The sequence below is a fragment of the Phyllopteryx taeniolatus genome, chromosome 14 (genome assembly GCF_024500385.1).
Source record: "Phyllopteryx taeniolatus isolate TA_2022b chromosome 14, UOR_Ptae_1.2, whole genome shotgun sequence".
Classification (NCBI taxonomy): Eukaryota; Metazoa; Chordata; class Actinopteri; order Syngnathiformes; family Syngnathidae; genus Phyllopteryx; species Phyllopteryx taeniolatus.
Genome location: NC_084515.1, coordinates 20,764,245 through 20,788,514, shown reverse-complemented (window position 1 = coordinate 20,788,514; position 24,270 = coordinate 20,764,245). Strand labels below are relative to the sequence as shown.

The 24,270-nt window shown below is 44.6% G+C and overlaps 1 protein-coding gene across 1 annotated transcript in view; it reads left to right on the top strand.

Moving 5' to 3' along the window:
• Window positions 1-14,030: 14,030 nt before the first annotated feature.
• The window catches only part of LOC133489218 (uncharacterized), a 51,101-nt gene continuing 40,861 nt past the window's right edge, over window positions 14,031-24,270 (top strand). The window contains exon 1 of the mRNA XM_061798091.1: window positions 14,031-14,316. The gene's annotated coding sequence lies outside the window, so the exon portion shown is untranslated. The remainder of the gene's footprint in view (window positions 14,317-24,270) is intronic.

Sequence of the window (24,270 nt, the reverse complement as noted above, 5' to 3'; positions counted from 1 at the left end):
CCAAAATGGGACCGGCCCATTCAAGAGAAACAAGCACAGCTCCTGCTAATTACAACGACATTCAGCGTAATGGTGTGTTCGAATTTTAATCCTTTGTTACTACTAATACTGTTTGTCGAAATATTGCTTTACGTGAAACTGGTGCATGGGGCAAAAAACAGAAAGGAAAAAAAATAATAATAATAATGCAAACTGCTGCTCTTAATGGTGGAACTTGTGCAGCTGTGTTTGTGTGTATGTAGCCGTGTACCCAGCTTACATGTGTCCATGCATGTGAAAATGCGCCACCTCGGTGCCAGTGGCATGTCGGCCGCGCAGCTGCGTCCCATTGGCTGCGTTGAACGAGGGCGAGAGAGCTCATCTGCATCAGAGCGGCCTAGTTGAGGGAGGCCTGAGCAAAAACTGTTTTTGCGGGTCAATGGTTCGTGTCTGAGGGTTTTCCGTGTTTACAAGGGTCACTGTAATTTACTCAACAACTTAAAATTATCCATCATCATCATCATCATGAAATACTGATTGTAACAATCAAGAGTCAAGCATACAAAAAAAGTGAATCAGAAGCACTATTGTAGTTTTGCATAGGTCATACTGTGTATCAATGACTTAGTGGTCTGGTCAAATGCAACTTTAGGATGATCATTTAAGGACGGACACCAGAGCCAAACATCTCTAATATGTAAGAATGGGGTAAGGCCATCATCCTTCTCATGATCTAATATAATAGGGCTTTCCAGTCAATTTCAATAAATTCTATTTATAACCTGTGCTTTGACAAAGCACCCCAGAGTCCTAGGTGCAATAGATTTATTACAGTATAGTTATTATTAAAGTCTTCAAAATTGAATGTGTGAATGGGACAAGATGGCAATTAAGCAGTTTTGTCAACATTTAAATCAAGTCAAGTCGTTATTAACTGACAAGGACACTACCTCAAGCATAACTTAATGGAAGAAAGAGTATTGTTTCACAAAAATGTGAGAAAGTAATAGAAATCATCCATCCATCCATTTTCTGAGCCGCTTATTCTCACGCGGGTCGTGGGCGTGCTGGAGCCTATCCCAGCTATCATCGGGCAGGAGGCGGGGTACACCCTGAACTGGTTGCCAGCCAATCGCAGGGCACATACGAACAAACAACCATTCGCACTCACGTTCACACTTACGGGCAATTTAGAGTTGTCAATTAACCCAGCACGCATGTTTTTGGGATGTGGGAGGAAACCGGCGTGCCCGGAGAAAAGCCACGCAGGCACGGGGAGAACATGCAAACTCCACACAGGCGGGGCCGGGGATTCGAACCCGAGTCCTCAGAACTGTGAGGCAGTCGCCCACCGTGCCGCCTAATAGAAATCATTTCGCTACTATTACATTTTCAACAGGGTAACTTTTAATGATTACCAACTACATTTCCAAAGTCATCTTCCCAACACTGCTTATAGTAAATGAGAGTTCACGCTTGTTTTATTTATGTGCTTGCCTCATCCTCACTATGGTCCACTAAGTATAAAAGTGTGTGTGTGTGTGTGTGTGTGTGTTTGGTCTCTCATGCATAATTATGTTTTGAGTTCAATGGAGATGCACTGCACTTGAGCGTCTATGTAGGACGAAACAGTGTAGCGATTGTAGTTGACAGTGTATATTTACATTAGAAAGCCCTGTTACAAAAGAGCGTCTCACAATGTGGATCTGATCACCGGGAGCGCTAAACGTCAAAGCCCACCATCCTCATTGTTTGTCTCACCAGGGAACGTGGAATTATCAGATTAGCCAAGCAGTGGGGTGGGAGGGGCCTGCATTTTTGAGGGGCCGTTAGGGACATTATGCAGGATTAGCTCTCACACTTTTTTATTCAAATGGTTCCACACACACACACACAAACTACTGAAAGGCTCTCATAGTGACTCTTCAAACACTCTCATTCGCACGAGTCTTGCTCTCATTTACACTAGTCAAATGCTCTCATTTGCACTACTCAAATGCTCTCATTGGCACTAGTCAAATGCTCTCATTGACACTAGTCCAATGCTCTCATTTACACGACTCAAATGCTCTCACACAAGCGCGTCTTGCTCTCATCAACACTACTCAAATACGTTTACACGAACACATCAATCACATTCCTCGCACAAATCACTGGCATTCATGAGATAGATAGATAGATAGAATAAAATGTGGCTTTCGGGCTAAAGCGCAGTGGAGGTGTGTTTACTCCTGGACTCAAGGCAGAGTTTCAACACTGCTGCGTTACAATCTGGAACGTATTCAGTTTGTTGCAGGCAGGATGGGTGGACAGTCTCATATAAAATCCCCTGCACTGGTGTACCTAATGAGGTGGCCAAAGGGAATGAAGGAATTTAATTGTCGTAGTGAAACTCGGGTCATAGATGTGTGCGAGAATGTGATTGACCTGCTCGCGTGATCGCATTTGAGTAGTGTTGATGAGAGCAAGACGTGTGCATATGAGAGCGTTTGAGTTGTGTAAATGAGAGCATTAGAGTAGTGTAAATGAGAACATTTGACAAGTGTAAATGAGAGCATTTGACGAGTGTCAATGAGAGCATTTGACGAGTGTCAATGAGAGCATTTGACTAGTGTCAATGAGAGCATTTGACTAGTGTCAATGAGAGCATTTGAGTAGTGTAAATGAGAGCATTTGACTAGTGTAAATGAAAGCATTTGAGTAGTGTTGATGATAGCAAGATGTGTGTAAGAGTGCATTTGATTTGCCTAAATGAGAGCATTTGAGTAGTACCAATGAGAGCATTTGAGTAGTCAATGAGAGCATTTGAGTAGTGTTCATGAGAGCAAGACTCGTGTGTATGAGAGTGTTTGAGTAGTCCCTATGACCCTTTCAGTAGTTTGTGTTAAAGCATTTGAATAGTAAGTGTGAGAGCTCATTCTGAATAATGTCCCTAGCGGCCCCTCATATGCATCTGTTGTTTGATGAAGACCACGGCAGAGAACACTGCATGTATATAGATTGATAATGAGGAGAACAGTATGCTCACAGGACCTGATGAATGCAAACAGGCCTTCATAATGTGCTGAAGCAAGTGTCTCCTTTTTTCCCCCCCCACAGTGCACGTGCGCAAGCAGATGAGTCCGTGAACTATAGCGTGTGAGCAGCAGAACAAGACGGGGAGACAGACAGAGCCGAAGAGAGGGTAAACATATTCCGCTTTACCTTGAAGCCACCGTCTGAGTCACTGCAGACGGAGGGCGTTTTTCATGCTGCATTGCAACGCGCTTCTCTTTGCTGCATTATCTTTTATGACACTCCCGCCTCAAGCACGTCGGCGTCCTAAAGAGGCCCTTTGACTGTGATTAATACAACACTCCACTGCTCCCGACTGACATTTGATTTTTGATTTTTTTTTGTTGATGTTCTAACGCCATCGCACATCTGCCTCAATCTTCACCATCCGGGTTACGGCGGCCGCCTCTCGTCATTGCTGCACTACACGAGGAGGAATGTCACTCAGCGGAATATTCATTCAATATCCCCCATTTGTGTATCCATTTTTTTTCATTTTGTCTTCCACATACCTTTCGGTGTCACACGGATCCTTCAACCCTCCCCCTCGCAAGCCCACGTGGCATCTCTCTCAATGCTGCTTTCAGTTCTTGCTGCACCAAACAGGTTGCAAATGGAACACATGCAGCTATCCAGCGGGAAACACCAGCAGCTTGCTTCTGGTGTCGTTATCATACGATTAACAGTTCTTGTGCGAGAAGCACAGTAACGCCCCAGGTGGCGCATATCAAAACTGGGTCAGAGACTCAAAATATACCATGAAATGAGTCTTGTCTCATTTGTGGAATGTGGAGCTTTATATTGTGCCAGAATTCAACTCACTAAAAAGTATGTTGGCACAGTTAGAATGGGACGAGCGATTGGTGGCAGGAGAACGATGTGTCATTTCCAGATGTCAGTACAGCAGCTTTTCGAGGTGTGTGTGTCTATCCAGCTTTTTTGAACACACAATTTTGGATCCAGGCCTCTAATCTACATTGCAAAACCTCAAAAGTTTACCCAGAATATGTGTCATATTTCTAGACAAAACTATAATCGGATTACACTTAAAATAAGACTCGTCACCTAAAAAGAAACTTGTTTTTAGACATTTTTTCTACTTGTTTCAAACTATTTTTTTAATTGAAATAAGTGATTTTTTATTCTTAATAAAATAAAAAAATTCTCAGTTTATTTCAAGTGAAATTTTGCTTGAAACCGCTGAAATGATCAAAAAAGAAGTTACTTTTTAGTGCAATCGCATTATTTTGACTATAAATAAAACATATTCCTAGTAGGATTTTGGAGTTTTTGCAGTGCGGGCTGTGCATCGCCTCAACACGGAATGTCAAAAATGACCCGAGTGTCCGGAGACATCCCGTCTTGCGTGGCCCCGTGAGATGGAAAGCTTGCCCGCGTGTCAGTTGCTGTAGTGTGGCTTTTGCACGCCTGTGTGTCGTGTAAAGTTTGTGTGGGTGGTGAAATATATACGTCGGTGACACACTGAGAGATGTGTGGCAGCGGCACACATCTGTACAGATGTGCGTGTATGTGTGCCTGCCAAGGCTGTGGGGTTGCCCTCAATCCTTTGGATGAAATGTGAGGGGAAATCCAAACCCCCCCCCCGCCAGGAAACACCTAGTTTTGGTGAGACAAATTTATTATAGAAAAAGTCACTTTTTTTCTTTCTTTCTGAAATCACATTAAAGTTCTCGTGTTGTAGGTCAATTAGGATGACCAAAATCAATTCTATTTGTTACATACCCGAGTAATGAGGGAATGATTTTGTTGGACAGTTTTTCATGACTTTCTTCAAAGTCAGAAGTTATGAACGCTTCCTGAGTATTTGCTGCGATTGCCTTTAAAGTGGATGACTTGGGTCAAATGTTTTGGATCTCCATCCTTCCACAGGCTTCTCACAATATTGGCAGGAATTTGGGCCCGTTTTTCTTGACTGAACTGCTGTAACTGAGCCAAGTTTGTAGGCCGCCTTGCGCGCACATGCCTTTTCAGGTCTGCGCATACATTTTTAATAGGATTGAGATCAGGCTTTCGCAATGACCATGGTGGTGGCCCACTGAAACGCAATGTTTTTATAACAGTAAAGACATAAACAGCTTCAACAACAATGTGAGTTGCACAATTGAGATGTTGCCCTTCAAACTCTGTGGCTACAAGTGCATAAATGATCCCAACTCCTCATTAAACCCATTACACTCTTGCCTTTATACAATCGTAATAACGGTACAGACATTCACTAGTTCCCACACTTTCACAAATCATACATATTAATATCTAAGAAGAAGAAAAAAAACAGCATTTATTTTGCTGTCTGCTATTGCGTGAATGCAAAATTGCTGCCTCATCCTGGCACTTCGGCTCACAGATCCCGCCGGTGTAATGAAAAAACTGAAAATATTATGACCTTTTGATGAATAGCAACTGCCAATAATTCAAATACTCATATCAGTCAAATTAATTGATTTTAGGGGGCTAGGGCTTTACCGTTATTGATCAAATTATATGCAAATGACCCATGAAGTGTGTGTTATAACTTAATGAGCTACTGTGAAAGTTTTGCATCGTTTCTCAGACTTTGCGTTGGTGTTACATAGCCTCCGATTTAGGTCTGGTCTTGTGACGGACGTTGATGCGGCGCTTACATGACACATTTGTGAAAATGTTCAGGCTTCCTTCCTTGTTGTCCCGCAAACATATCACACGCGTTGTCCTTCTGCGGTGGCCGCTCACCAAGCGCGTCGGGAAAGCTGTTTTTCCCTCTCCCCCTCTGGATTCATTTGACACGTGTGTTTACGTGTGTCTTGGGATTTCATGCTTTGAAATGTGCAATGCGCTCCCACGCGACACACTGAAAAATGCACTGACACACGAACGCACAAAACTATGCAGTGCAGCAAATACAATGACGCTATTTTGACAACCCCTTTCTCGAGAGTCTTTTTTCCCCCTCCTTTCACATGGCTGAAATGAAATCCAATTATATGTGTAATGGCTCTCCAACTGCTCTTCTGCTGCTCTGAAGGAATCCGCTTGCTGTACCCAAATGTGCTCAGTAAATTAGTGATGTGCAATGGAGACAGATGCTGTGTGTGTGTGCGTGTGTCCTTGTTCTACTGCAGTTGTGTGGGACATGCTTGATGAGGCCCAAATGCAGACATCTACATCCATCGATCCATTTTCTACTGCTTATCCGAGGTCAGGTTGCAGGGGCAGTAGCTTTAGCAGGGACGCCCACACTTCCCTCTCCCCAGCCACTTCATCCAGCTCTTCCGGGGGGATCCCGAGGCGTTCCCGGGCCAACCTGGAGACGTAGTCTCTCCGGCGTGTCCCGGGTCGTCCCCGGGGTCTCCTCCCGGTGGGACGTGCCCGGAACACCTCACCGGGAGGCATCTGAATCAGATGCCCCAGCCACCTCATCTGGCTCCTCTCGATGTGGAGGAGCAGCGGCTCTACTCTGACATCCTCCCGGATGACCGAGCTTCTAACCCGTTCTCTAAGGGAGAGCCCGGACACCCTGCGGAGGAAACTCATTTGGGCCGCTTGTATCCGGGATCTCGTTCTTTCGGTCACGACCCACAGCTCGTGACCAGAGGTGAGGGTAGGAACGTAGATCGACCGGTAAATAAAGAGCTTCGCCTTTCGGCTTAGCTCCTTCTTCACCACAACGGACCGATACAAAGTCCGCATCACTGCAGACGCTGCACCGATCCGCCTGTCGATCTCCCGTTCCATTCTTCCCTCACTCGTGAACCCCGAGATATTTGAACTCCTCCACTTGGGGCAGGATCTCATCCCCGACCTGGAGAGGGCACGCCACCCTTTTCCGACCTAGGACCACGGTCTCAGATTTGGAGGTGCTGATTCTCATCCCAGCCGCTTCACACTCGGCTGCGAACCGCTCCAGTGAGAGTGCACTGCTTCCCCCTCCTGAGACATCTGACACCTGACACCTGTAGTTCCCCTCTAGAGTAGACAAAAAGATTTGGTTTTGCCATCAAAAGATGAATTTGAGACAAGAGCATGATGAAGGATGTCCCAATCAGTTTGTTTCCATTTGTTTGCCGTAAATCCGGCACGGTGGGCAGCCTAAATCGTTTCAGACCGGGTTTTGGGAATTGCACCTATTTCGCCGTTCTGCGCTGTTGTGAAGGTAAACACAGCTGACTTCCTTTTCTGCCAATCAAAGCGGCTCCTCTCATTCCCTCTAAATGTGGTGCAACTGCAGTCTCGCATGGAGACATAACTGTGCGATGGAGCGATCCGTGCGTGACTGGAGCATCGACACTGCTCTCGGCCGACAACGTGATTAAAAAACAAAAATAGAGCCCAAAATGTTCATGTAGTCTTCTGATTGCATTTTGCTGCTTTCGTCGTGTGTTACATCGTCGATGACGATGAATGAGTCCGTAGCAGAAGAAGCCATGTAAGCCCAAGCCGTGACATCGGCTGTCTCACAGAGGAGCTTGCATGTTTGCGATCACGAGCAGATCCTTTCTGTCTGATTCCCATCACTTCCGTTAATTTGTTATTATTTGTCTTATCAGTCCAGAAGTCTTTGTCCCAGAAAGTGGCGTACGCTCTGTGCTTTTGTTGCGGCCCTCTGCAAGTTGTTGGTGATATGTTAAGGTTTTTCTTTACAGCTCTCCAAATGTTTCTGTCATCAACAACTGCTGATTTCCGCGGTTTACCTGTTCAGTGTCTGTCGCTTTGTACACCAGTGGTTTAGTTCTTCTTCGGGTTTTTTTTAAAGGAATGTATCATGGCTGATTTTTGTGCACTGGCTCTTTGATTTTCCATATTCTCACAGTTCTCTATTGACAGCTCTCTGGTTTCCTTGTTGGTTTCACCTCTAATGTAGCAAAACCCAAAAACCCAAACCCTGAGTGATAACATTTAACACTATTTATTGTTTGACTAACCAATGTAATAGGAATTACCTGGGCAAGAAGACACACCTGTCTAGGACATGTTCAAATACTATTGAAAAAAATAAAAATATGCTTTTTAAGTCATGTATCAGGTGCAGATGTAAATACCTGCAAAATTTACCCTGCAGCAAAACCAGAGGAATTGGCCTCACTGTTCTAGTTCCAAGGAGTAGATTTTTAATAAATGTTGTTTTGGAGTCAAGTAGTTAGAGTTGAGGGTGTGGTATGAATAAAAAGTTTTGTTAATGTCCCCCATATAGATAGTAATAACATTAATGTGTGTGTGTGGTCTGATGCGGCTCCGTCAGAAGTTCACATGAAGTGGCAAAATGTCCCTCAAACTTTGTCACTCCCTGCTTCATTCTGTTACGGTGGAATATTTGCATATTTTAATTAAATGGCTTGAATTTAGAATTAATCACTTCCAAAGTTTATTGGGTAATTACATGCTGGTTGTCCTTGACTTGGCAGCATCGCCCACCCATGAATATATTCATCGTCGTCTTTTGATGGCAGCAAAAGTTACGCTGACACTTAGAAACTTTGTCTCCTCCACTAACCCTTCAATTACCCTCTGTTCCCTTCCTTTCTGACACCATAAATCACATACTGTCACATTATCTATGTCATCAGGTCCTTGTGACAATTCTATCACATCGATGTGTGGGTGGAATCAGTGTGTGTGTGTGTGTGTGTGTGTGTTGGGATTTCAAACGACTCAGTGCGCTTATGAAAATAAAGAGCCTGTTTGTCAAGTGGCCGTCCGTGAGATGCAGTTCATTTCCACGGTAGCCTGACAGAACTGAAGTGAAGACTCGAATTCAGTTTCAGAGAGGACAAATTGTGGTGTAACATAGCAGAAATGCAGCCAATCATATTTTGTCAAGAAGGTATAAATACAGAATGTTGTTGTACAGAAACAATTGGCAAAGACTATTTTTTTGTTACGGTGAATATCGTCCATGTCAGGTGGAATTATTGCACATGCAGACTTTCAATATAGGCAACAAATATTCTCCATAGCTCCCGGAGAACGAGAAAAGATGCAGTTTTACAACACTCCCCAGACGGTTTGAACCTGAATACATTTGTTTTTGAACAATTTTCACCAATTGGTGAAATTAAATTGGTTAATATTGCCAAAAAATAACAAATGAAACAAATGAAAACAAACAAATTTTGACTTTTGAGAAAATATGAAACTGACCATATCTGGATGTACGGGGTTTCCGCCCGACAGCGACGGTATTATATTAACGTTGTCCTTACAAATAGTTCGAGATCAGTAAAAAAAGCTTCAACCTAAAAGATAGTGGGTATAAACTGGACATGTTGTATATGATATAATCTGCGCTGCGATGCACTACGAACAGCGGCATCACTCCACAATCATGGCAGACATGCTGTTGTCATTCTGTGAGCTAACTTTTGTTGGAAATTGCTGATAACAGAAATGAAATTTGACCACAACAAAGAATACATTTCAAAAGAGGAAATGAGGCAGGTGATAATTAGGTCTTTGCTAGTACAGTTCGTTGATCTTCGATGTAAATTCGATATAAATCCACAGCTCCAAAAGTTATGAGCACGGTTCGTATTCATGCTTCCATTTAAACGTGCCAATGCAGCATATGATTGAGTCCATCCCTCCCAAAATGCACACTTGGCTCCTGTCATTGGCCATCTGCTTCCTGTTTTAAATATCACGGAAGCTAATCGATCCTGACACGTCAAAGTGTGCGAAACAAGCGTACCCCAGTCTTCCTTGGAGTCATTCCTGAGTGTTGATCAAAGGGATTCGCAGTATTATTAGACTGGGCTCATATTTTTACACTTTGATTGGTTTGATGACTTGTGTGTCAACTCAAGAAGTTTTATGCATGAATCTATCCCTTTCTTATTTCTATCAGACTCATCCTCATTAGGGTCGCAGGTGGGCTAGAGCCTATCCCAGCTGACCTTGCGCACCCTGTTGACTGTTCGGCAGCCAATCACGGGGCACATATGCAAAACAACCAGTCATACTACATACATTCACACCTACAGTATAAGCAGATCTTCAACAAAGCTTACATGCAGGTTTTTGGAATGTGGGAGGAAGCCAGAGCAGAGATTTGCACACCCGGAATCTCTTGACCGCTCGGGCAACGTGCTAAGCACTCCTCAGCGTGCTGCCAGGGGAGTTCCACGTGTACGATTTCGTCCAAACGTCTGCGACCTTGACAGGACATCTGCCGTGACCGCATGCGATTAATGAGCGTCTGAGCTTCCACACAGGCCACGAGAACACTGGCACAGAGCTGCAACACAAAAGCCGAATGGAGGGGGGGAAAAAAAACAAAGCATCATCCAGTTGCAAATCCACCCTTTGGTTCTTCAGCAGTTTGACTGCTTTCATAACTTATCTTACCACCTGTTCAATTTTTTGGAGTGCTCTTTCGAGGTATCGGGAAGATAAATCACTAGCAAAATGAGTGCATAAATAATAACTGTGGCTAATGTTTCCTTCACACCTGTTTATACTATTAAGAGCAAAATGATATTGTCTATCCTTTTTTCTATAACGATTCATTCTTTTCAAGTTCAGCCATTCACACTTGCTTTCACAGCGTGACTGAGTTGTACTGAAGTGGCGCTGCCCGCATGGGAGTCAGGCAAGTGAATGGCTGCCACCCAAAAGGATGGCGACATCTGCTGCAGATTGATGTTTTCGGACCAGGAGGAAGCCAGATCATAGGGGAGAGTCGGGTAAGATGAACCAGTGAGTAAGAATGTTCAAATGAAATCTGTTTTATTGTAGGGGGGCACAACACCCTGAAATATATCCATGTACTAATTTGCCCCCAAAATGAAGCTACCTTGCTGTAGTGAATCCTAAAAATGAAAAGCGACTCAATCTACCCCCACTCCCTCCTACCCATGTGCTCCTCACAATAACATTACATGTTTTATTTGTCTAGTGGGTCGCTTTAACAAACTAATACAGGCAGATGTCGTCCATTAAAGCCCTTTGTCTGTTCATCTGAAGCACGGGTGGCCTAAAAACTAAAAAACTATTGTAAATAGATGTAAATTGAGCTAAACTTACTTGAAAATGTTGCTGTGATGGTCTAATACTGGCACGATCGCTGGCACTGGGGAGCGGTGATAATGGCGTGCCGCGGTGGCGAGTCAGCGTCGCTAAGAAAAAAAAACAAAACAAAAAAAACAACAACTGTGTACTGTACCAAAATCAGCGTAGCATCTCCGAGAGACGTTTCACACGGCGAGCAACTCAAGTAAACGGCGACTATTCCTGCCTATTCAGTCGGACTCTCGGTTGCGCCAGGAAACAACAGCAGACCATTCTGGAACATTTTCAGTTCCGACCGGACACGACCACTTTGTTTGTTAAATCCGAAGGCTCCGCTGTTCCTCCGTTTGCAAAGGTGACGCTAGACAAGTTGAACAAGTCGACTTCAGCACTGGCTCGGCCCCAGAGGAGTGCCCCCGGCTAGCCCACTGGCACATCTTTCATTGTCTGCTGTACGGTTCACTTTAGGAAGCAGAGATGCCCGATAAAATGGAGGGTACTTTTCAACAAACCCCAGCAGTGAGGGTCAAGGGTCAGGTGTCATTTATCGGAGTCAGGCTTCTCCCTGCTCAGGTTTCCCGAATACTAATCAGCTCCGTGAATACGACAATACGACCGATAGGAGCCGTTAGCGTAGAAGTCGCTTTAGGCGGCCCCTTCCCTCCTCGGTGACATTCTGGGAGCATTTTCACGTCACAGTCGCCCGAGGAGTCCGACCCTCCGCAAGCTAGCAACCCCGTCCAATAAGACGTCGTTTCTGCTGCTTAGTAAACGAGACGGGGTTATTGGTCCGTGGGAGGCCACCAGTTCGCCATCGCTCCTCTGGGAGACCACTAATCATTTGCGAGGTAGCAGCAATGGAAATGTTGCCTGCACTAATCTCTGGACTGGAGGGAGATTAACCACCATGTGGGGGTGATGATTTTATTCTTTGTTTTTTCTTTTTGTGTGTGTGTGTGTGTGTCTGTTTGGGGATCTGCTCGCCGTATCTTATCTCTCTGCCTCATTTTTCCGGGGCAGCTTGCAGCCATTATCAGCATCAGCGTTATCTACACGCAAATCAAAGCCTTTGCAGAAGGAGAATTTGATTAGCAATGGGTGGGAGGCGTCTCATTGCACCCGTCCTAATTCATGCTCATAATACACTGTTGCGATCAATCAAGGCGGAATAGGGAGAGAAGAGTAAAGGAGGTGGACGGATGAGGTGCCACAATGTGTCCCAATGTGTCTTCAAACATTTCATCTGCAAGGCTTCCTTTTAACTCTGGGCCTCGAAAATGAGGATTAAGTCTCGCCTCATAGCACCCAGCTGCCTGATTCCTCTACTGACACTGACCTCCTTTGTTTTTCCTAATGACCACAGTTGATGCCTGCCTGTGTGCTTTTAGTCGTGCTTGTGTGTGTGCGCGTGTGTGTGCATGCGGGTCTGTGTGTGTGTGTGTGTGTGTGTGTGTCAGCAGGGGTGGCCGCGAAAGGGGGGGGGGGGGGGGGGGGGGGGCGGGTTTACAAGGGGGATTAGGACCCACACAGCAGCCCCCAACCTGCAGTAAACAAAAGTACGAGGTACTGTATGTATGTGTGTGCGTGTAGATGAATAACATGCTGGTGACATTACACAAAAGAGGGGAGAGGAAGACTGAGTCCATCTGGGAAAGCAGTGGGATTAAAGCTTTGCTCAAACCAAGAGCTGCATGTCAATCATCGACTAAGTGTACGTGCGTGTACTTGACCACACACAAATGTGTGCGTGCGTGTGCATGTGTGTGTTGGTGGCTGTGTGTGTCTTTTGCTGTTCTGTGGGGGAAGGGAGGACCCCAACAATGTTGTTTTCATCCATAATCTGGTGGGATGAAGTGAAACCAGCACACTCGTTGATGGAACACATTGGAGAAAAAGCAAGAAGAAAAAGTTGGCTTTGATGGTTCTCTGTCATGTTTTGAAATTGTTTTTCACAAATATGATTCAGAAATGATTGACAGTTCCTTGAGTCTACGGTACATCGACGCATGCATGTGTTGTTAATGTGATGTGATGACCTCTTAGTTTTGGCATGGATCTTAATTCTTCATGCTAGCAAAATCCAGTTTTTGGAACGGGGCTGGACTGGCAACATTGGACTCAATCTGCAATGCGTAGGAACCGGCAGACACTCTTATTTCATATTTATCGTATATATAATACTGTGCTATCGTTTGGCAATTGCTCAGCTCACTGAAAAAGTCCTTTGAAATTGCCTAACTTAAACGTACATCAATTGCACATGATTAAAATGTGTTTAACGTGTATTATTTGCTTATTTTCAAGGAAAATACTAGTTTACCGCATTTTAACCATATGCTAATGAAAATGTAGTACTACTTTGTGTTGACAGGCAAAGGGGGGGGGGTAACTTTTTTTTTTTTTACCTATATTCTCCACCAATGGGGAGGGGTTGGCACGGTTTTAATGCCCACCAAAACCTGTTTGGTTGCCCCCTTGAGTAGGTTGTCCGGGGTCACCGCCGCCCCCTTTGCACGACCCTGAGTGTTGTGAAATTTGGATCCCCATTCTAATGATCCATCATGTTATTTGACAGAAAGTAGTGTGTGTGTGTGTGGGGGGGGGGGGGGGGGGGGCTGATCAATTACCCCGATGGATTGCTTTTGGGAGATTCGAGAATTGAGATGCGGGATGTGTGAAGCTTAAAGGTCGACTGAGGGCGAAATCGGGGGCGAGGGGAGCACTCGGCAGTTTGCGTAAATCGAATCTTGTGACAAGTGGCAACTGGGCCCTCCTCCCTCTCCAGGCCTTTTATTTTCCCAAAATGTTTAATCCCTTCCCGCCGTCCCTAATGCAGCCTCCCTCTAACGGCTCCCTTCTTTCTACATTATTGTCTATGCATTCAAAAAAAAATAATATTTCTCGCGTCACCGGGGGCCCAGTTCCCCCGCCCGCTCCCCCTCACTGTAGCCTGAAACGAGAACGGCGGAGCCAAGAAATAGTTAATCTCTCCGGCTGCCGCTATGATTGGCCGCCGTACGCATGCAGCGGCTCAGCCTCCGTGAATGAGAAAGCGGGTAACCAGGCAACTTCAGAGCTGCGAAGGGAGCGCGCTGGGACGCAGGAAGACGGAGCTTTGCGGAAACGAAGATGGAGACAGTAAACGAGTTTGAAAACGCCGAGGTCATGTGATTCCACGGAACAAATGGATTGTCTTGAGCGTGCTCTTCCGTTGGCGCGCGCACGTGAAGGGGACACAGACGTGGATTCAAACGCGTACGTGGGACACTGCGCAGGCGAAAGGTGCGTGACTTCCCACTCTTTGTTTTTGTTTTCTGTTCTTTTTGAAGTTAGTGTCTGTCGCATGTGGCACTTAAGGCTGCGTGGAGATTTATGGACAGGACGTGTCGTTCGCAGAACGAAAAGGGGCTGAGGACCGCACCGCTTCGAGGCAGAATTACGCACGCAGATAGATATCAATGATCTTGTTGTTAACGATATCATCGATTGCGGCATTTATAAACCCAGATCAGCTCCTGTCCAAATAGTACAATGAAGAGATGCGCCGCAGTTGTGAGTCGTGCGCAATTATTGCGCGTTCACCGCTCGGAGTGACCGAACGCATGTACGCGCGATGATGTTTACAAGTGATAACTTGGTGCGTGAGGAGGACGCGCACGTGCGCGCGCACGCCACGTCGAGAAGGAAGAGCTGCATCGAACCTGCACGCATTTCGCCGCTGTCCGTTCCCCGTTCTTCTCTGCATCGGATTCAGGGTCAGGGGTCACGAGCGAGCTAGACGATGGAGACTCAAGTCCTGTTTTTTTTTTTTTTTTTTTTTTTTTTTTTTTTTGCCCCTGGTGCGACTAATTTGACTTTGCCTGAAATTCTGGAGCTGATGAGCTTGGTCACGTTAAACGGATATGCGGCCTTTGGAAATAAACAATGTAGAAACAGACTCAAAAGCGCGGTGAACCGTCAGGGCCAGCAAGACCTTCAGAAGCACTGACCTACATTTACAAACTACATTCTAGTCATTTGGTCTATGAAATGGGGTGAATGTATTCTCAACAATTTATTCTCGTTTTGTAGTGTTTCTCTTAGTTGCGCTGCTTCCAGTCGACGTGCACGTGGATGTTAGATTTTGTATTTTTGTCTTTTTTTTTTTTTTGTCCAATCAGATTTCAGCCTCTAGGTGCCGCCATGTCAGAGGGCCATCAGAAGCAGTAGTGCCGGCTGATGTATTTATTAGCAACGGAACTGTTTCTTGAACTGATCATTTTTGAAAATTCATCTCAGAGCTCCAGACTCCAGGCCCTCAAAATTCGGCATGCTTCCATTTCCTGAATGGTTTGTCAGAGTAAGCCAACTTCAACTAGCAAAAACGCGATCTGGTGCGATCTGCACACATTAGTAAATTTAAAAAGCAAGCATACTTGCTGACTAGCAGTATTTTTGATTGTTTTTATTATATTTATTTGATTCCAAACTGCTCCAGATAATGGCACAGTTGCATACTGCTAATTAGTATTGATGGTTTCTATAATTATACAATATATATATGTATATATATATATATATATATATATATATATATATATATATATATATATATAAAGAGGCAGACGAAGTCGGTTAAATCCCCACCAACAGTACCACATCCACTCTCCTACAGTCCTATTATTAGGTACACTTACACAGTCTAGTGATGGGCAGTAAAAGAAATGACTTGCACATTTCAGAAATAATAATGTTCGGTTGTATCAACACTGCATCGTTTTTCATGTTGTTAATATACACACACAGTCTTGTTACGGCGCAGTGACGTACATGCATCGTAATAATCAAAAGTGTCAATCAAAAGTTAGCACGCTCGTCTTTGCACAGGCAGAATTGTCGGTATAGTTCTTATATTCCACGTCGTTAGATTGTGGAGGCACGCCGAATGTCGTGGCCGGTGATCTTAAGTTAACAATTAGATGAAGATGAACCTGATTGATCTTGGTGTTCTCATGGTTGTTGTTCTTATCTTGGCATTTAACTTTCGCCTCGGGGCTCAAACTCAATGAGCGGCAGATTGACCAGTCGGAATGTGCAATTCATTACTGGACCGCATGTCCATCGCAGCATCATATGCGCTTGAGCGCTCATGGAAGCGAATGGAACTCGGCCTCGGCGTTTACTGTGGACACACGGGATGAAAACAGATAGGGGCTAGAAAAGAGACCGTTAGCGGATGTTTGTGGTCCACCGTTGTGTTGTTGTGGCTCGGCGAGTGTATAATACAAGATAAAACGGAAAAGACAAGGTCTTGTGAATTCGCTCGCAGAGTTCATTGGTGACTTCTGCCAAACGGCCCGAAGTCATCTCCTTATAGAGGATGTTTTGCAACAGATCTTAAGACGGACTCCCGGACTCGATTGTAGCCCAATCGGGCAATTGTGCAACTCGCCTATTTTTCTGTTGTTGTCCAAGCCTGTGCTTTGCTGCATCGTGTGATTTGTGAAGCCCAAGACAGGTGTGAACAAAACACCAGAGAGCATCACTTTTCCAGGAAGAAGGTCTTTGTCGAGTCTCCCGGTGGAAACACGACTCTTCATTTAGCTGCTGACAGCAAAAGCCGAGAGTGCTTCGGGGAGCCGTAGCTCACCCGCTTAAGACCATCATGGCGTTTCCACTTCGACGCAAGAATTATTCACAAAATAGGGAAAGAGGTTTTGACATTTTCTTTTCATCACACACTTTCGGGACACATGGCCATTACACACAAGGTGAACATGCAGGGAATATAAAGTACTGCTTACACTCTTTCATACAAGATGTCGCAGTTTGTCTGTGAGAACTTTTGTGCATTCATTTAGAAGACTATTTGTGAGTTCAAATGTTCCAAATATTGGACGGTATTCTTTTTTAATTCATCCCATTGGGGTTTGATTGGGTTGTCATCACGGCTCTTCTACACCAAACTCAACGTGGCTCTAAGGACCCCTTGCCTTGCTTTGCCTTCTACAAACTACAGTCCAGCAGTGTTAATGAACTTTTTGCTGAAGGCTGCCTGTGTTGCTGGCTTGCTGTTTCCCTTCTGATCAACATTGTGCACTACCTCCACTTGAAGTTAGCTCCTCTGACTAACAAGGTCACGTCGACGTGGATATCGAGTGTTCGCGTTAGGCACTCGCCCAGTTTGCCGCATGTCCTGAATCTTTTCTAAAAGGAGCGTTAATAAGCTCGCAAGACTGAGCCCGACTTCTCATTTTGCCGGTGGCCGTATCATCAGATGTATTTAATTGATTAATGAAGATGTGGCCCCTGGCAGAGGCAGGTCAGAGGTGGTTCAGCTCGCCCTAGTTGAACAAAAAAGGGGCCATTGCTCAGAAAGCGGCGCATTGTGGAGCGCTGAATGCCGCACATGCTGCGGGGGCAGTGTAATCAACACGACAGGTGCATTGGAAGTTGACCGTGCATCAAAAAGGCTCGTTGGGGCCAAAAGACGGAAAATGCAAGCTTTTAAAAGGAGCTAAGGACAAATAATACCAGCCACCTACCACATTCTGATGAAGTAGATGTACTTAACATGCAAGGTTATACAGTATGTTGTGTTGAAAATGTCAGTGGCTCATTTAGTCAGAAGTGGCCTTACGCAATTTCAAAAGCTTTTAAATGAACGTTTCATCTCCCTGGCGGTTTGGCTTGACCCGGTTCGCAGATGAGTTTGGCCGTGACGAATCCTCAGGAATACACATTTGTCAGCTATTACAATTCAATTCAAATTCACAATCTAAAGAATATAAGAATAGAATATGAACCGGAAATCAAGAAATCCACAAATAGGATGTCACGTAATGTCAGAGGACTACTCACCGCAAAACAAGTCTGGGAATTTAATGGCGGACAGGCAAAGTGGAACGTTTCTTCCAACGTTTTCAGAACATGCGTGCTCGGTTAACGAAAGACCAAATTGTGCAAGGATGTCAGTCTGAGTGTCAATGTTGCTTTGTCTGCATGTGCCCTCTGATTGACTGGTGACCGGTGTCGAGTTTACACTGCCAGTCGTACAAAGTCAGCTCCAGATCACCTGTGCGACAGATGGATGGATGGATACGTGCAATTGTTTACTAGCGAATATGAGATCAATCACACAGGAGCCAAATGACATCTGGCCACTCAGTGACTTCTACCGTGCGGTGTTAGTTTGCTCGTGGTTGCTCGTGGTCCCTGCAACACCCGGTCGGCTCAGTGTTCAGCGCGAGGTCCGAACATCTAGCATGTTGAGAGTCGCGGCCTTCCGGAGGACATCTCCGATGCGTCAATGACACGAGCCATCACGAGGGGCGTGTAACGTGCCAAACCGGTGATTCATTAGGACCCAATTAGCCGTGTGGCTCGAGGCGCCGCGACAATCTGTAGCCGCTCTCAGTACGTTTACGCTCCGTTCTGCTCGGCCCTGTGCGGTGTTGCGTCAATGGCGTGGAGAGGCGGCCCTCTCGGCTTCCTCGTGCGAGGCTGTCGCCTTTGCTCTATTAAAACAAATCAGTAATGGCCATTAAACAGCGCAGTCTCCAGCCACTCTGCCTCTGAGTCAAGATGACCGTCAGCTCAACTCACATTGTGCCACTTGGCACCGCACGAAATAATCATCCGTCTCTTGAACTATTAGGCTGCAGAGTTACAGATATTCGAGGGTACGAAAGGCCCCCGCTCAATATCGACCGAGCTTTGCACAGCGTGTGCTGTCGACGAGATCGATCCGCCTTCAAATCTCGTTTGTCGTCTTATGTGCGCGCAAGGTAAAAGGACCTCCTCGCCGCATTCTCCCGCCCGCCCTCCAGTCAAAGGCTTCCACAAACAGGAATGACTTCCAATTAGATCAGCGCAGAGGATAGAACAAGGCAAGCAAACACTGACATCAAGACATGCTGTGCATAATCTTAGTCTTATTACTTGATGCATGCCAGTTACATTTTTTCTTTTCTTCAAACATGTATACATGAAGGTCAGCATCTCTACTATTATTAAGACTACCACCGATTAATGACCTATCACTCCTTACTCTGGTAGCGCTTTGCCGGATCAGTATAAATCCAGACATTACAAACGCCTAATGGATCTGTAAGATTCGAAATACCAATCGCGTCTCTCACTTTTTTTCTATGTTTCTCCTAAAGAAGTGCCCACGGACTCTTGGGAAGTAATGTTTGCGCACGTTACATCGCAGTTTACAATAATACACTGTATGTTCACGCAAACCCTTCATGAAAGCTGCCTGGCTATTTTGAATTTGGAGGAACCTACCGTACGGTATTAGATATTTGTAATGTGTCATGAACTGATTTCTGCCTCCTGAACATTCCATGAAATCAACGAGGAAGCCGAAAGGCGTAATGCATATTAAGGCATGCACACTTCCAATAGGTAGTTGATGAATGAATGAAAGAAAGACGGTAAACATAACGCAGTCCAGTGCTGCGTGCTTAGCCAATCTATTAACGAATGGCCTCAATTCCGCCCTCTCTCCCTTCCCATTGCATTCTTCCGTTCCGTCGGAATACAAAAGTGACCATTTTCGAGCTCCACCCTATATCGCACACTTTAATCAATACCCCCAAAACAGCTGCTGGGAACTGGGAGGTTCATGATCGAATATTATAATATAATAACATTATAATACAGTGGGTACACTGGAAATGGCGTACTGCTGCAAATTGAACCAAACTCCTAGTTTCTGCGTGTTTATTGAACATAACCAGAAAACAAAGCTATCAACACAAGATAAAACCGCGACAAATGGAAATAAACAAAACAAAACAAAAAACAAGGAAATAATAATCCAAAGAATGTACAATGTATACGTTCAAAGAGAGTAGGAGGAAGTAAAAAAAATTAATTCTGACTCGTATAATAGTAATGATTTAGGAAGCTGAGTGTATATATTATATTCTGGGAATCTTAAAATACCCGGTCCATGTAAAATATATAATATAAAGAACTATAAATAATGTCCATCCAAGTGTAATGGAGATTTTAACAGTTGCATTACATACAAGACACTATTCAAGCTAGCATTGCTAGCGTCTTCATCATCCTCATTGCTAATCAATATTTGTGTGTTTATCTCTCGTGTATCCCGTACATAGACACATACAATATTTTACGACTTGAATGGAGCACAGTATTTTAAAAGGATAATCTATCATACCCAGTTAACCTTTTGGGAAGCATAAGAGTTAAAGAGAAAGTGTGAGCTCTCCTCACAGCTGTCAGCTTGCCCAAACGTCTCTATCGCGTCACTCGGCCTCGGTTCAAACTGAATTCATCGTCACTCCACTGGGAAACAATTCCGCGAGCCGCCCCGATTACCCAACGACAAAATTGTGGCTTGTAAAAATGCTGAGTGGCTCGTAACTCTGGGAAACCACGAGCCACAGTGGCCGGTGAGCACAAATGTGCTCACCGAACCACCAGCGGCTTCCTTTCATTATCGAGAAAGAGAAGTCTTCCTCGATCAATGGAATAGCTATCTTGTCGCACGTGATTGGTGATAGGGAAGCTGGGTCCCAGTCGTGGCCGCGTTCGACCGCTTGACTGCACTCCTCCGGCGTGTTCACCACATTAGCCCGAAACGCTCGCTTCGTCTGACCCAATTCGACAGCCTCTCCTCCCCGTTCATCTGCTCTCGCAGATGCGCCACACCAACAGCACAGCAGCCATCACCTTTGAGCGGTGAGGCCCGTGCTCCAATCCCGCGCTCCGCAGGCGGGACCCCAGCTTCGTATGCGGTTGATGAGTATCGTGCGGCAGGCTAGCGGCGGAAGCAGGCGCTACGGCGGATGACACACGTTTGTTTTTTTGGAGTTTTATGAAATGTGTAGTCAAATCGGAGCTCAGCGGGATTTTGTCTTCCGCCGACAGCCGATTTAAATATTGGCTCTGCAGAGTCTTTTTACTGCTGTATTTTTTCATCTTCACCCTGGAGCTAATGGAGAGATTTAGTTTGGCCTGGAGGAACAATCACACTCAATTCTCCTGTGATCATATATCATGTTTTCTTTTCCTCTTGGAGCAAAGTGTATCTCCTCTAATGTGACTGTTTAAAGATTTGACCATTTGTGTTTCCATCGGCAGGAGATTTCTATTGATATCGGATCTATTTAAGTTTCTATTCACTCACACACACACACACACACATTATTAACACAAATGGGAAGGACGAATATTCTGGATATGTTACAGTTTTTGTTTGTTTTTGTTTATTTAGCTAACTGACCTTTAGTACAACGAATTAGAAGATGTATAATTCTACAAAATGTCGTGTGAGTAGTGACACTGCCAAATGTATTGGTGAAAGACGGATAAAACAGATTCAACACTGAATACACTAAATAAATAGCTGAATAATATCCAAAGCATAACTGGTAATAGGATGCATTACAAATGAAGATGAACACCTTGTGAAGTTAAGAAGTTAGTTATTTATGTAAAAAGGGGCATTTTGTGTACCAGTAGATTTGGTGTTGGATTTGATTGGATTGTACAGCGGTTCTTCATGTTGTGGCCAAAAAGTGTGTGTGTCTGTTTTTAACATTGATGACATCGTAGATGTACTATATGCACGGAGAAAGCCACGATCTGTATTATTTTACGTTGCATCATTGTTTAAATGACAAATTGTCCTCAAATAACGTAACTAATTAACTCAGCGATGAACATAAATCAGACATCAAGTAAAACGTGGATGCCTTTTCCACTCTTGCTGGTGGATGACATTTGATTGGACTAAACACCTTTTCTGGCTGAATAATTTGAGCGGTTCTGATGTGCAAACCTTCTTAATTAAGTCGAAATGGCTTTTGTAGCGGCGCTGCAGCGAGCATCTGGCGCCGCGACAGCGGCCAGCGTGACGTCTCCTGACAAGACCCTTTAGATCCCTTCTCATCACAGCAGCGCAGTGGGGAAACCACACTGATGTTTTGCTCTAATCAGCCATCAAGTGTCATGACTTGCGAGCTCGTATCTGCTCTCTATTTTGAGTTCATACAACAAAATTACTTTGGGGGAAGCTCTGCAGACACTTCTCCAGCATGTGCAAGATCTTCACCTTGCCATTGTGTTGTAACGAGAAGATGTGGAATATTGAACTCATCGTTAGCTGCGTGATTAGCTGCCAATGGGCTGTGCCGGGCATGATTTAACCCCCCCCCCCAGTCTCGAGAGTGTGATAACATATGAGATGACAACAGTTTCACACCCAGTTTCACGCTTCCGATGGCTCCGTACGTCGCCGCAGCCTAATTGCTCAAGTGAGATTAATGAGAGACGTTGAGGTGTGTTGGGAGTCTCGCTAATTACACGCACGCATGCTGTCCAACAGTCAGATGAACACACAGACTCGCCGGTGCATGTGGTGTGTGTCGATGTTCTTTTTATGGGAGGTTTTGTCGCAAAAAGGCACACTTAGCGCAATTGGACTTATCTACATCATATTTGCAAAAGCAAAACCAAATCACAACAAAGTACTTACTTTGCTGTTTGCTGAACTATTACTGTATGCGAATTTTTTTCCCCATGCACTCTAAATAACTCTTATATATAACATTTGGCCTTATACAGGAAACTGACTTACAATGAAAGAAAATAGTCTTGTTAGGCATGCAAACTTTGCTTTTTGTATAGTGTCAGTCACTTCTATGTCTCTTGCAGGCATCTTTCTGCCAGAAGCTGCAATCTGGAACAAAACCAAACTGAATGTCGGGTTTTCATCGCTTATGAAATACGTGTCATAAAAGGAGGATTTGTAAGATGTGACTTCTGGAGACGTTTGATAAATAAATGAGTCGCAGCGAAGATAATCACTTTTCACTTGCAATGGAACATGTTTGGGAATTAGGGACTGTGGAAAATAAGTGATGGAGGGAGGGTGGCTCAACCCTTTTGATTCTTTTACAGTTCCATTAAAAAAAGAACAATAGACGTGCTTCTTAACTTGGGAAACAAAATACTGTTGTCTCCTGATAATCTACAGTGGCAAACGTTGCGGAACTTTTACAATGTTCCAGAAAAATAGGCTTGAAAACTCACCAAACTTGATTATGTCAAATACTGCATTAAGAAAACCTTGTCTTGTTTTTTTTTAGTCTGTGGTGCCACCCAAAAAAAAGGGTACCAGTGATGCCAGTGGAAAAGTGTGATGGTAACCATAAAAGCAGACATGATATTTACTGCGATATATGAAAGGCTGCTTCGTACTACGAACAATGAGATGATTGAGGCGGCACCTCGAGTGGACCGGGAGCCAAAGCAAGTCGGCCACTTTCCAGGAATTTGATCCAACTTTCTTGCAGCTTTTTTTGTACAAATTGCAGGCTTTTAATAGTAGTCACGGGAAGACCGGAAAGGAGCAATGCTGGCGGGTAGGATGGGCCGCATCTGGGCCGGACTTGGTTTCGGAACAAATTGTAAGTCAAGGTACCACTTTCAAACAGTGAAAAATTGAATAGATCATATTCAAAACAATCCTTTTAATAGAACAAAAAAGAAGTCAGAAAAGTTGTGTATTCCTATTTGTGAGGAAATACCTTATTGCCCTGGAAATTCATTTCGAATCACTCTAAAAAAAAATTTAATGTGAAGTGTTGCAGAGAATGTTGTTGTGTTTTTTTTTTGGGGGGTGGGGGTGCGTCTGTTTGTTGCTTCTCCAGCGCTTCATTAACATTGTTTCCTAGACTGTGCATAATGCTTTGCAGCACGCAAGGTTTGATCACGACATCTCAACTACAATAGAGCTTTCTTTCCCCGCGGAAATGACCAAAATCAGCAAACGGAGAAATGCATACAAACATTTGGGTTTGGAAGTTAATAAAGAGGTAGCTTAAATTTGCCCCATGCTCAATGAAAGGGGACAGACAAGCATTTTGACTACAAGCTCAAATGGAACCGTGACAGAGAACGAGAGAGGACGGGGCGCACTTCCCTCGTTAATGACTTTCAGTAAATGAAGTAATGACCCGGGCTGTGTGTCCGCAGTCTTTTGTAACTCATAAGAGAAAGCACGGGCGGCGGTGGCAGCAAAATAAACATGCTTCCGCGAGCAGGGCAAAGAACACGAGGGCAGAGGAGAACCGGAAAATATGAGGAAAGATGCTGGAGAGTAAAATACAAATATTCCAATGATAATGAAAGAGAGGGAAGCAAATGAAGGAGAATGTGTTTGGAGAGGCCTTCTGGAGTCCATCCAGCGTGATAAATCGCCTGTTTCAACAC